Below are 11,067 nucleotides of genomic sequence, written 5' to 3'. Positions count from 1 at the left end.
TTTGAAATTGGGGTCTTGCTCTGTCTCCCGGGCTGGAGTGCAGTGGTGCAGTGGCATGATCTCAACTCACTGCAGCCTCCGCCTCCCGGTTCCAGTGATTCTCTTGCCTCAACCTCCCGGGTAGCTGGGAGTACAGGCATGTGTCACCACGCCCAGCTAACTTTTGTATTTTTAGTAGAGAGGGTTTCACCATGTTGGCCAGGCTGGCCTTGAACTCCTGACCTCAGGTGATCCACCTACCTCAGCCTCCCTCCAAAAGTGCTAGGATTATAGGTGTGAACCACCTCGCCTGGCCAAAAACCTTTTTGATTATACAAATCTCTGAGCAAATAATTATATTGCTAGATCATTTAAAATAGTTCCTCCATATTAATTCCTGAGTTTTCTGCTGTCATTCAAACTCAACTCCTGGTTTTACAGGAAAAATAGAAAACATGTTATTAGGACCACTTAAATCAAATGTTTTCATATGTTTGAAACTTAAAAAAAAAAAAAAAAAACCTGCCACTGGCACTGGAAAAAGGTACTGAAAAGACGCTAGTTCACTGTCAGGCTTCTGCGTACAGATACCGAGTTGGGCATCCTGGAGGCAAGACTGTGCTCAGAGCTCACAATTCTGCCAGAGAGCCCTCTAATCTCCCACATTATGGAGAAGAACACAGAGAACCCATGTCATGATATTCCCCAAGATCTGCTCAGCACTTCACAATTTGAACCACTGTTAAAATATACCTTTTTTGCTGTTTTTGAAACAATGCTACATGGAAAATGTAGACTACCAACACTGAACTATGAGCTCCAAATCAGGTCTTTTTTTTTTTTTTTTTTTGAGACAGAGTCTTGCTCTGTCGCCCAGGCTGGGGTGCAGTGGCGCAATCTCAGCTCACTACAAGCTCCACCTCGCAGGTTCACGCCATTCTCCTGCCTCAGCCTCCCAAGTAGCTGGGACTATAGGCGCCCACCACCACGCCCGGCTAATTTTTTGTATTTTTAGTAGAGACGGAGTTTCACCGTGTTAGCCAGGATGGTCTCGATCTCCTGACCTCGTGATCCACCTGCCTCGGCCTCTCAAAGTGCTGGGATTACAGGTGTGAGCCACTGCGCCCTAAATCAGGTCATTTTTTTAAGCCAGATACTCCTAACCAACTAGTCTAAGAGCTAGCATTTAGAATAACTGGCAATTTCCCAGAACTCAAAGAGAAATAAAAGTTCAAAAGATTGGCTAGAACAGTATCAGTAGGACTCAAAGTTATCGAATTAGATTTCAATTCAGGCAAACCATTTTTGTTCAAAGCTCACAAAAATAGTGAATGTTTGCATAAGGACACTAATATAAGCATTAATTTTCAGACTATCCTGTTTTGGACATCATTCAACATTTGCTACCATTTGACAGATGTACATCCATAGCCCCGAAAGGCTTAGTGGGTCAGTTTTGGCATCATGGCTAACAACTTTCTTTCTCAAAAGTAGGGTGGAAAAGCTGAGGTGTGGTTCATCTCTGAAATGTGATTGATCTCTGAGATGAGGTCTACTATGGGAATATTACACCTCTAGAGTTTATTTCCAGACATCCACAACAGGTCTAGGGAAAGTAATATTTCAGGAAACAGTAACTATTACACTGGTTCAATGCTTATCACTAATGAACATTTATTATGCAGTAGCAGAACTGTGACTGACCTTCATAACTTTTATTTTTAAATTGGAGACAAGGTCTCACTCTGTTGCCCAGGCTGGAGTACAGTGACACAATCATGGCTTACTGCAGCCTTGAACTCCTGGGCTCAAACAATTCTCTGCCTCAGCCTTCTAAGTAGCTGGGAGAACTACAGGCGTGTACCACCATGCCTGGCTAATTTTTAAAATTTCACTCTTTGTAGAGATGGGGTCTTACTATGTTGCCCTGGTTAGTCTGAAACTCCTGGGCTCAAGCAATCCTCCTGCCTTAGACTCCCAATGTGTTGGGATTACAGGCGTGAGCCACAGCACCTAGCCAACCCTCGTAACTTAACCACACTACACTGATGTTTTCCTGACAATATAACTTTAATTTAAAAACATAACTTTTGAGGTCATAAAAAAGAACTTCTATAACCACTGGTCTGAACAGAACCATGTCATCTTACAAGTTCCCCAAAATAGCAAACGCCTCTGTATTTCATCTTTAAAAGCTTGACACTCAGGACTTATTTTTCAGGGAATATGTAGCTATTTTTTGCAATGTTAGCAGTTTTCATTTCTGAGGGATGGAATAAACATTAAAATACTCTTTGTTCTCTAATGTATTTTTTGAATTAAAAATACTATATACAATTGAACATAATCCTGAGCAGAACAACTAGTGATTATTAAACATTAATTATTTGTCACTTCAGATTAGAAATTTTTGAAGGTCAATTTTTTGTACATTATCTGTATACACAAATTGCTAAATGTTATTATTTAATATTTGTTATAATAAACATTTCTGGGAGGAAAAAAAAAAGCTTGACACTCTAGGTTTCTTTTACAATTCTCCCCATACTAGAACATCATGCCAACATCCTAATAAGATTGGTAGTAATGAAAGATCAACCTCATTTTCTTGGCAACAATAGGCTTACAGAAGAATCACGTAAGAGAAAAACAAACACTATCTGATAAGGAAAAGATGGATTCTGTCTTCCACCGCAGCCCTTGGGCTCTCAGATCTGGAACACTGTTATCTGATTGTATCTGCACAGTCTTCACCACGAGGGCACTGCATGGTAGAGGAAGCAGAACAGAGGAACAAGGACCAAGAGCAGCCCCTGCCCCATAGCCTGAATGCTCTAATAGCCACAGGGAAAAAAAAACTCAAACAGGGACACATGGAGCCGTCCTAACTCTCCCTTTCCCACTGACACCAAAAATAACCAACCATAAACTTTTAGCACCTCTCAAAGACTTCAAGAGAGGCATAAAGGGCAATGCTTTGGCCTAGCTAAAGATTTTCAAACCAGTGCAATTCCTTTCTTTACTGTTTTATTAAAATATGCAAGCACAGTACTTATAAACAAAGGAATCATTTCAGTTTTTGCTTGGAAAAATGGGAGCCAATACATTCCTTCTGGGAATTCAGGGTAAAAGTTTTACAAAAACAGTGTCCAGATGTGCTTAAAAATTCACTCTGTTCTTTCTTTCGGGGAGAAGTGGAGGGAGAAACAAAGGGTAGGAGAGACATTTTATTAAAAATTGAAACAGTTATTGGTTTTTCTTGGCTCACCCACTAACCTCCTCTCCACTGACAACGCGGGAGCACCTGAGGCAGAAGTGCATGGCATCCCTCCCCTTCCAACCGCCCCATCTGACCTCCTCCACTCTGGCCTCCTGGCAGGGAGACAGGGCCTGGCTGACCGCGGTGTTGGTGTCGCCAACCTGAGCCTCAGGAACTTCTCTAACTTCCAGAACATCCTCGGTGACAAATGGTTCCACCAGGTGGTGATGAAAAGTTGTGTGTGTGTATGGGGTGGGGGGTGGGGGGGGGAAGAAGAGACTTTGAAGGCCAAAAGTTCTCAACTGAGAATCAAGCATTTCTTTATGAAAACAACCACCCTGGGGATAAACCTTCATTTAAAAAAAAAAAAAACTTTAAACTGGAATGTTTTGTCAACATCACATCCCAGTTTTAACCTGGAAGCTTTGCTGAGATTTGAAGCTTCCTCAACCCAATGACTTCATTCCCAGAGTCCTTTTTAACCACAGAGAGATTTAAATAGTCTGTTATAAAGTTTCCCTTCATTTTCAGAGGAGCTTGTGCTGGCACTGAGTATTGAAGGTAAATGAATGTTTCAAACGGTGCATAAATAGACACAGAATCAGGCATATATTATGAATAAAAAGATAATCCTAATAATAGTTTACATTATCACAAACCAAAGTTTATATGAGTAGCTAAGCCCCCTTTCAAAGTAGAGAGCAGCTGCTGGTACGGTAGAGGAAAATGGTATGTCAAAAATTTGACCTACCTTAAAGTGTGTTTAACTCTGCTGTCAGCCACTGCTTCCTTCTGCCACCTTACACCAGGATGGAGGCAGGGGCAGTATCCTTTTTGAAGTGTTTTGTTTGCACAGGCACAAAACTGTCTCAGTGCTGGAGGGACCTATCTCCACTCTACCTTGACAATCTCCACAAAGGCTACATCATTCTCATCAGTGATGAAGTAAAAACAGGGACTCCCTCAGAGGAGCCAGTCCTGAAGGTGCCCTGCTACTGCCTCCTTAGAGTGCAAGGAACATCTCCAGGGTCTACAGCCTCAGTCCTTGAAGGCTGCCAGTACCACTATCACAAGTAGGCAGGAGGCTGGGGAGCTGTGCTTACACACAAATCTGCTAAGTCACAAATCCCCTAGGCTTCATCTGCACCCAAAAATGCTGGCCCCACATAAACCACTTTAACCCAAAGCCCTCACCATGAGTGAGAGGAATATCTGCACTCAATAGGGTAATCCTGACCTTCTTCATAGAGCTCCCAGGATGTGCAGAGTCCAGGGCCAGGCCCTAGGAAGATGAGTGCCATGTGCCTAGGGCAGTGACATTCAGGTGGAAGAGACACACCTGGGTTTTCTGAGTGAAGACTAGGCGAGAGGGTCACCTTCTGGAAGTGGCCAGCTTCATGTTTCCAAATTAGAACACAGCGTTATAACTCGAGTCAATTATCTAAAGTTCAATATTTCTGTACCTACAGGAGCAAGAGGCACATCAGAATCATGGAAACAGTCCACGTCACTGGTCTCCTTTTTCAATTTCCACAGATACTAGGCCCATTTCAAGATGTTCTCACCAGGAGCCAAAAGCTTTATGCAAAGGTGGCTGAAGCTTCAATCAGCCCAGGGCAGAATGAGGGCAAAGAGCCCCTAGTAACGAGTGGACTCCAAGGAAGACAGCCCCTCTTCTTCCTTCCTTTCCTCCTGTCCTCATAGCAGCAGTGTGGCCCCTGCCACCTAAGGATATGAACATTCATGCAATGAGTGACCAGCATTGGGGAGAACCTCTAAGGCTCCTGCAAGCATAAAGGATTGACCAGCGGGTCCAGCTTTCTGCTGGTAGAGGACCATGAGGTATAAGCCACAGAAGAGGGACTGCCAAATCACGAGGTGTTGGATAAAGACTCTTAGAAGGTGTTCACAAGCAAGCTTTATTTGAGGTGAGGATATTCAGAGGTATGAGCTGCACATACCATGCACATCTCAGTCCTTTCTGCAGAGAATTAAGACACCCTTTGCTCTGCCACTGCTGCAGGTGGAGGCACTGGTTTCAACCACGGTCCCTTCCCAAAACAACTTGTCATCACTCCTGTCTAAGCTCAGTGTGCTTCCAGAGGGTGTGACCCCTGGAGATAAGGCATTTCATCAAGTCAGCCTTGTTGGTGCCCTCATGCTCTAGGGCCTGTTATCACACACGGTTGCCCTTTTGGTCTCTGAATGAGTGACCTCTTCCCTAGCTGCTCACCATCTCTTCCTCCTCTGGCTTGTGTCACAGACCCTGTGGAGGTGTCCATCTTCCTGACAGCCTATCAGGCATTCTTGGCTCCTCTCCTGCCCACAACAGGATGCCAGTGCAAGCCATAACCTTATTTCTTAAAGCTTATCTCTGCTTTTATCTTCTCTATCTCCCTGGTCCCTTTAAGTCCACCCACCCATGTACTCTTAAGTCCAGGATCTTCACTCTGGTGTATTAAGGGTAGTCCCAGACTCACCCTTGTGGAGGGGAAGTAACTGCTTTTACATTTCCCAAAATGTTCTTATCATATCCAGGGATCTTCCCAGAGGACTTGCTAAAGCAATGCCACTTCAACCAGGGCAGGTGGACAATCACTCAGGATAAGTGTTCTTGGACTGAGAGGGAAACCCACAGAACAGCAATGCCTGTGTAAGGGGCAAGGACCTGTGGGTGGGGCGGGGCTCAGTCAGGGTCCTTCTCCCCACTGTCTTCAAACAGAGCTGCTGCACTCTTATCTGCTTCATGTTGGGGTTCCCAGGAAGGAGTCATTTTTAAAAATAGGTAAGGAAGGTGTAGGTGTGTGTATGTGTGTATCACTATTCTGAAGAAGACAGCTTGGTGTAAATGGGAGTAAAGAGGGTAAAAAATCAACAACTCAGTTCTGCAATTACCCATGTGCAGATCAACTGTCAAACAAACAATTTCTATATCTGTGGCTGCCTTTGTTCTGCCCTCGCCAACACCTAGCACAGTACCCAAATCCTCTCCAACCCAGACAGTGGCTGACAGAAAGGCCTTTGGGACTGTCAACACCCCAGTGTGATTCAAAGCTCCCAGGGAGTCTGAGGCGGTCCCCTTGTTTATGGATTCAGTGATTGATTGGGCCCTAAAAGCTCCTGGCCCAGAAGACTAAATGGGTTGTAATCAATCATTAACAATAGTGTTGATGTTAAAAATTGGGAGATGCACTGGGTCTTTGGCCATGTGGATGAGCTGGGTGAGCACACATGAAATGTGAAGGATGGAGGCAGGTGGAGACATGGGCACCCTCCATGTATGCAAGCAACACAGGCTCATCAAAAGTGACCCGCAGAGCCGACAGGCCACATTTTGCAAAAATAAAGCTGTGTCTCAATTTAAAAAATAAAAACTATATGTAGGACAAATGCTTTTCTTGTATTAGAGAAAGATCTGCAACAATGGCCATAGGTTGGGTGTTATTTCCCAAGTGAGATGAAAAACAGACACCCAGGTGCAAGGGGCAAGAGTCTAGGTGGCAAAAGAGGTGGGCAACTCAATAAGGACATGGAGTGGGTAGGACAGGACAATTACACCCTCCGAATTAAAGGTTCAAATCACCTCTATCAAAATAATAGTTAAAATCTTAAGAATAATTCTAGTCTAACTGTCCCATTTTACAGGTAGTAAGGAAACTGACAGTCATATGGGTCACCTGCCCTGTCCATAGTCACAAGCAGTCAGCCTGAGATGCTCTCATCACACACGTCGCAGTGACCTCAATGTGACAGCCTAACCAGGGTGGTTTCTAGCCCAAGATTAGGATTTTTTAAAAACTTCAATAAAACACAGTTAATATATATTCTCTTTATGGGTAATGTGTGATCAATCCAAAAGCTTTGGGGAAAGTACACGCGCACACACACACACACACACACACTCTCTCACGCACATGCGCACACACACATACTCTCACGCACGCACACGTGCACACACACACACATACACACAAAGGAACAAAGGTTTGCTGACCAAACTGGCAGTACAAATAGAATTTCCATGATAATATTCAGATTCAATTATTTTCATAATATGCTGGTAAGTCAGGAAGACTCACTAATCAATAATTCTTAGACTTACTAATCAACAATTATTTTAAATTCTTATTTATTCACTTAAAACATCTTCCCTAACACTCTCTACTAAGCAACATTTCGCCCACACCTAGCTTTAATATTACTAGACTTAAAGGCACTAAAACATACTCAGAAGGTAAATCACCAGATGAAAGATTTAGTCCTCTAATAAATCCAAAATCAAACAAGTATAAGCCATCACCAAAATAACAAAGGCAAAGAAAAATTATAAATGGGGCTGGGTGCAGTGGCTCATGCCTATAATCCCAGCACTTTGGAAGGCCAAGGCAGGCAGATCACCTGCGGTTGGGAGTTCGAGACCAGCCTGATCAACATGGAGAAACCCCATCTCTACTAAAAATACAAAATTAGCTGAGCGTGATGGTGCATGCCTATAATCCCAGCTACTCGGGAGGCTGAAGCAGGAGAATCACTTGAACCCAGGAGGCGGAGGTTGCGGTGAGCCAAGATTATGCCATTGCATTCTAGCCTGGGCAACAGAGTGAGACGCCATCTCAAAAGAAAAAAAAAGAAAGAAAAAAAAATTATAAACAATATTTCGTGTGTGTGTGAGAGGTTTTTTTTAGAGATGGAGTCTCTGTTGCATAGACTGGAGTGCAATGGTGCAATCTTGACTCACTGCAACCTATGCCTCCTGGGTTCAAGCAATTATCCTGCCTCAGCTTCCTGAGCAGCTGGGATTACAGGTGCCTGCCCACCATGCCCGGCTAATTTTTCTTTGTATGTGTGTGTGTATTTTTAGTAGAGACAGGGTTTCACCACATTGGTCAAGCTGGTCTCAAACTCCTGACCTCAGGTGATTCGTCCACCTTGGCCTCCCAAAGTGATAGGATCATAGGCTTGACCCACCTGGCCGATAAACATCAATATTATTAGGATGGAGATGAACGAGTACGTGTATACTGCTGATAAAAAGACTGCAGCCAGTCACTAAAGCAGTTACCATGTGGCCAGGCGCAGAGCTGGATGTTTTAAAAACAGTATCTTGCTTACATCCTAAAACAACCAACAACCCTGGGAGATGAACTATTAATAACACATTTTACAGATGAAGAAATAGCCTCAGGGAAAAATTTGCCCAAGGTCTAAATAAATGGTAGCAAATGGTGGAGCTGAGATTCGTGAAACAAACCTATTCTTTTCTCAAAACACAATTCCTCCCAGTAAACTGGTTCAGTCATTATACAGGACAAGCTGGTAAACATGTATGTAATGAGAGCCACAAATCCTTTGACCCAGTAATTTCACTTTGGGGAATAAATGCCAAGGAAATAAACCAAAACATCAAGGGAGATGGGCAGGAAACCCATTTGTATGAAGATGTTCATAGCAGCTTTGTAACAGTCATAACTTGAAAACAACCCAAATGCCTCATCAAATGTGGGGTGAGGACTGGCAAAAAGAGGAGGGGAGCTTACAACATGAACATATCATATGGCCACTAAAAGTGACATGTCTGTGGACTACATCAATACATGGAAATATCTTTGGAAAACAAACATAAGTAAAAAATAATCATAAATAAATAAAACACGTACAGTGATTATAGCAGCTATACAACAAGATCTGTTTGTGTGTTCAAGGGTAGAATAATCAGTATGTAATGGAGCTTAATACTCAGTAAACTTCATTTTTCTTATAAGGTTAAAGTAACCAATTTGTAAAGGCAACACAAGGAAACTCTCTTTAGAGATGCTATGATCCATTCAGAATGTTTTCTTCCTGATCTAAGGAAGTCAAGTTTTCATATAAAAAATAAATGTCAGGCATGGTGGCTCACACCTGTAATCCCAGCAGTTTGGGAGGCTGAAGGGGGCAGATCACTAGGTCAGGAGTTCGAGACCAGCCTGACCAACATGGTGAAATCCCGTCTTTACTAAAAATACAAAAATTTGCTGGGCGTGGTGGCACGTGCCTGTAATCTCAGCTACTAAGGAGGCTGAGGCAGGAGAATCGCTTGAACCCGGAAGGCAGAGGTTGCAGTGAGCCAAGATGGCACCACTGCACTCCAGCCTGGGCAACAGAGCGAGACTCTATCTCAAAAAAAACAAAAAGAAAGAAAAAAGAAAAGAAGACCTACTAATTTTAAAGCCACCTCCCCCCTTTTACGCTTTCAAGTCAGTCCTATTTTTAAACCAGATTAACAAAACCTCCAGTTATAAGCCCATAGCTCACAAAATTTTTTGTTACCCATTTAGCAAATTTATTTAAGAACACATACATTTATAAATTGGAACATTCTTTCTGCCACCATTTGGTTTGTACTAATAAAAGTCCACACTCCCTGAATCTCATTCTTTATAACACATTTGGAAAAGTAACACTAAGATAACATAAATCAATGAGGGTAGAGGAGGTGGGTTTAGGAGCGTCTGAACACAAGCCAAGGTAAAGGTCATATGCTCAAAGCATAAAGCAGGAAGTTTATGCCTAATTGCCTTTTTTATATGCTCTCCTTCCCCAAAAAGGAATACAATATGCTCACACAGGTTCTTCATCACACTCTGTCTGGGGAGGCAGGTGGGCCCAGTGAAGCCCAGAACACCCTCACCTCTTTGCACTGGGCTCACCGGGCCCCTCGGATGGCTTCCTGTATATCCTATCACTGCAGAAGAATGGGAGCATAATTCAAGAGCATCCCAACTAACCTCTGCACCTTTTAAAATGAACAAGGTTGAAAGGTTGGGGAAAGAAGTGGGCCAAAGATGGTGCTATCTTTGGAAAAGAAAAAGCAGATTCCTGGCCAGGCATGGTGGCTCACGCCTGTAGTCCTAGCACTTTGGGAGGCAAGGCGAGTGGATCATCTGAGGTCAGGAGTTAGAGACCAGCCTGGCCGACATGGTGAAACCCCGCCTCTACTAAAAATACAAAAATTAGCTGGGCGTGGTAGCACTTGTCCGTCATCCCAGCTAGTTGGGAGGCTGAGGCAGGAGAATCGCTTGAACCCAGGAGGTAGAAGTTGAAGTGAGCTGAAATCATGCCATTACACTCCAGCCTGGAGGATAAGAGCAAAACTCCATCTCAAAAAAAAAAAAAAAAAAAGCAGACTCCTTCACTCAGCAGGATTGTCCTCTGCCTGGGCAGATCTCAGGTCAGTCTTCAACCTAAGGTTCCTTCTTCTCTGTACTTACTCACCCATATTGGTAAGTCCTGTCAATTTTCCATTTTACCCTATGTTTAGGATGACTTACTATTGTCCTGCAAGCATAAAGCACCACAGTGTGCATCCTGCACAGAGCCAAAGCTCCATGATACCACCATGTCTACCTTTGAGGGTGAGCTGTCCAATAGGGTAGCCTCTAGCCACGTGTGGTGATTTAAATTTAAATTAAGTTTAAGTAAAATTAAAAATTCAGCCAGGCGTGGTGGCTCAAGCCTGTAATCCCAGCACTTTGGGAGGCCGAGACGGGCGGATCACCAGGTCAGGAGATTGAGACCATCCTGGCTAACACGGTGAAACTCCGTCTCTACTAAAAACTACAAAAAAAAACTGGCCAGGCGAGGTGGCGGGCGCCTGTACTCCGAGCTACTCGGGAGGCTGAGGCAGAAGAATGGCGTGAACCCGGGAGGCCGAGCTTGCAGTGAGCTGAGATCCGGCCACTGCACTCTAGCCTGGGTGACAGAGCGAGACTCCGTCTCAAAATAGGCCGGGCGCGGTGGCTCACGCCTGTAATCCCAGCACTTTGGGAGGCCGAGGCGGGCGGATCACG

The 11,067-nt window shown here is 43.9% G+C and overlaps 1 protein-coding gene and 1 pseudogene across 1 annotated transcript in view; one reads left to right on the top strand and one right to left on the bottom strand.

The window, feature by feature from the left end:
* The window catches only part of LOC105552697, a 9,878-nt pseudogene extending 4,473 nt beyond the window's left edge, over window positions 1-5,405 (top strand).
* Window positions 1-11,067, bottom strand: part of IL17RD (interleukin 17 receptor D) — a 78,875-nt gene that overhangs the window by 46,249 nt on the left and 21,559 nt on the right. The window lies entirely within an intron of this gene.

This window comes from Mandrillus leucophaeus, unplaced genomic scaffold (assembly GCF_000951045.1).
Source record: "Mandrillus leucophaeus isolate KB7577 unplaced genomic scaffold, Mleu.le_1.0 Scaffold57, whole genome shotgun sequence".
Lineage (NCBI taxonomy): Eukaryota > Metazoa > Chordata > Mammalia > Primates > Cercopithecidae > Mandrillus > Mandrillus leucophaeus.
Note: the sequence above shows the minus strand (reverse complement) of the source record. Positions and strands in the feature narration are given on the sequence as shown.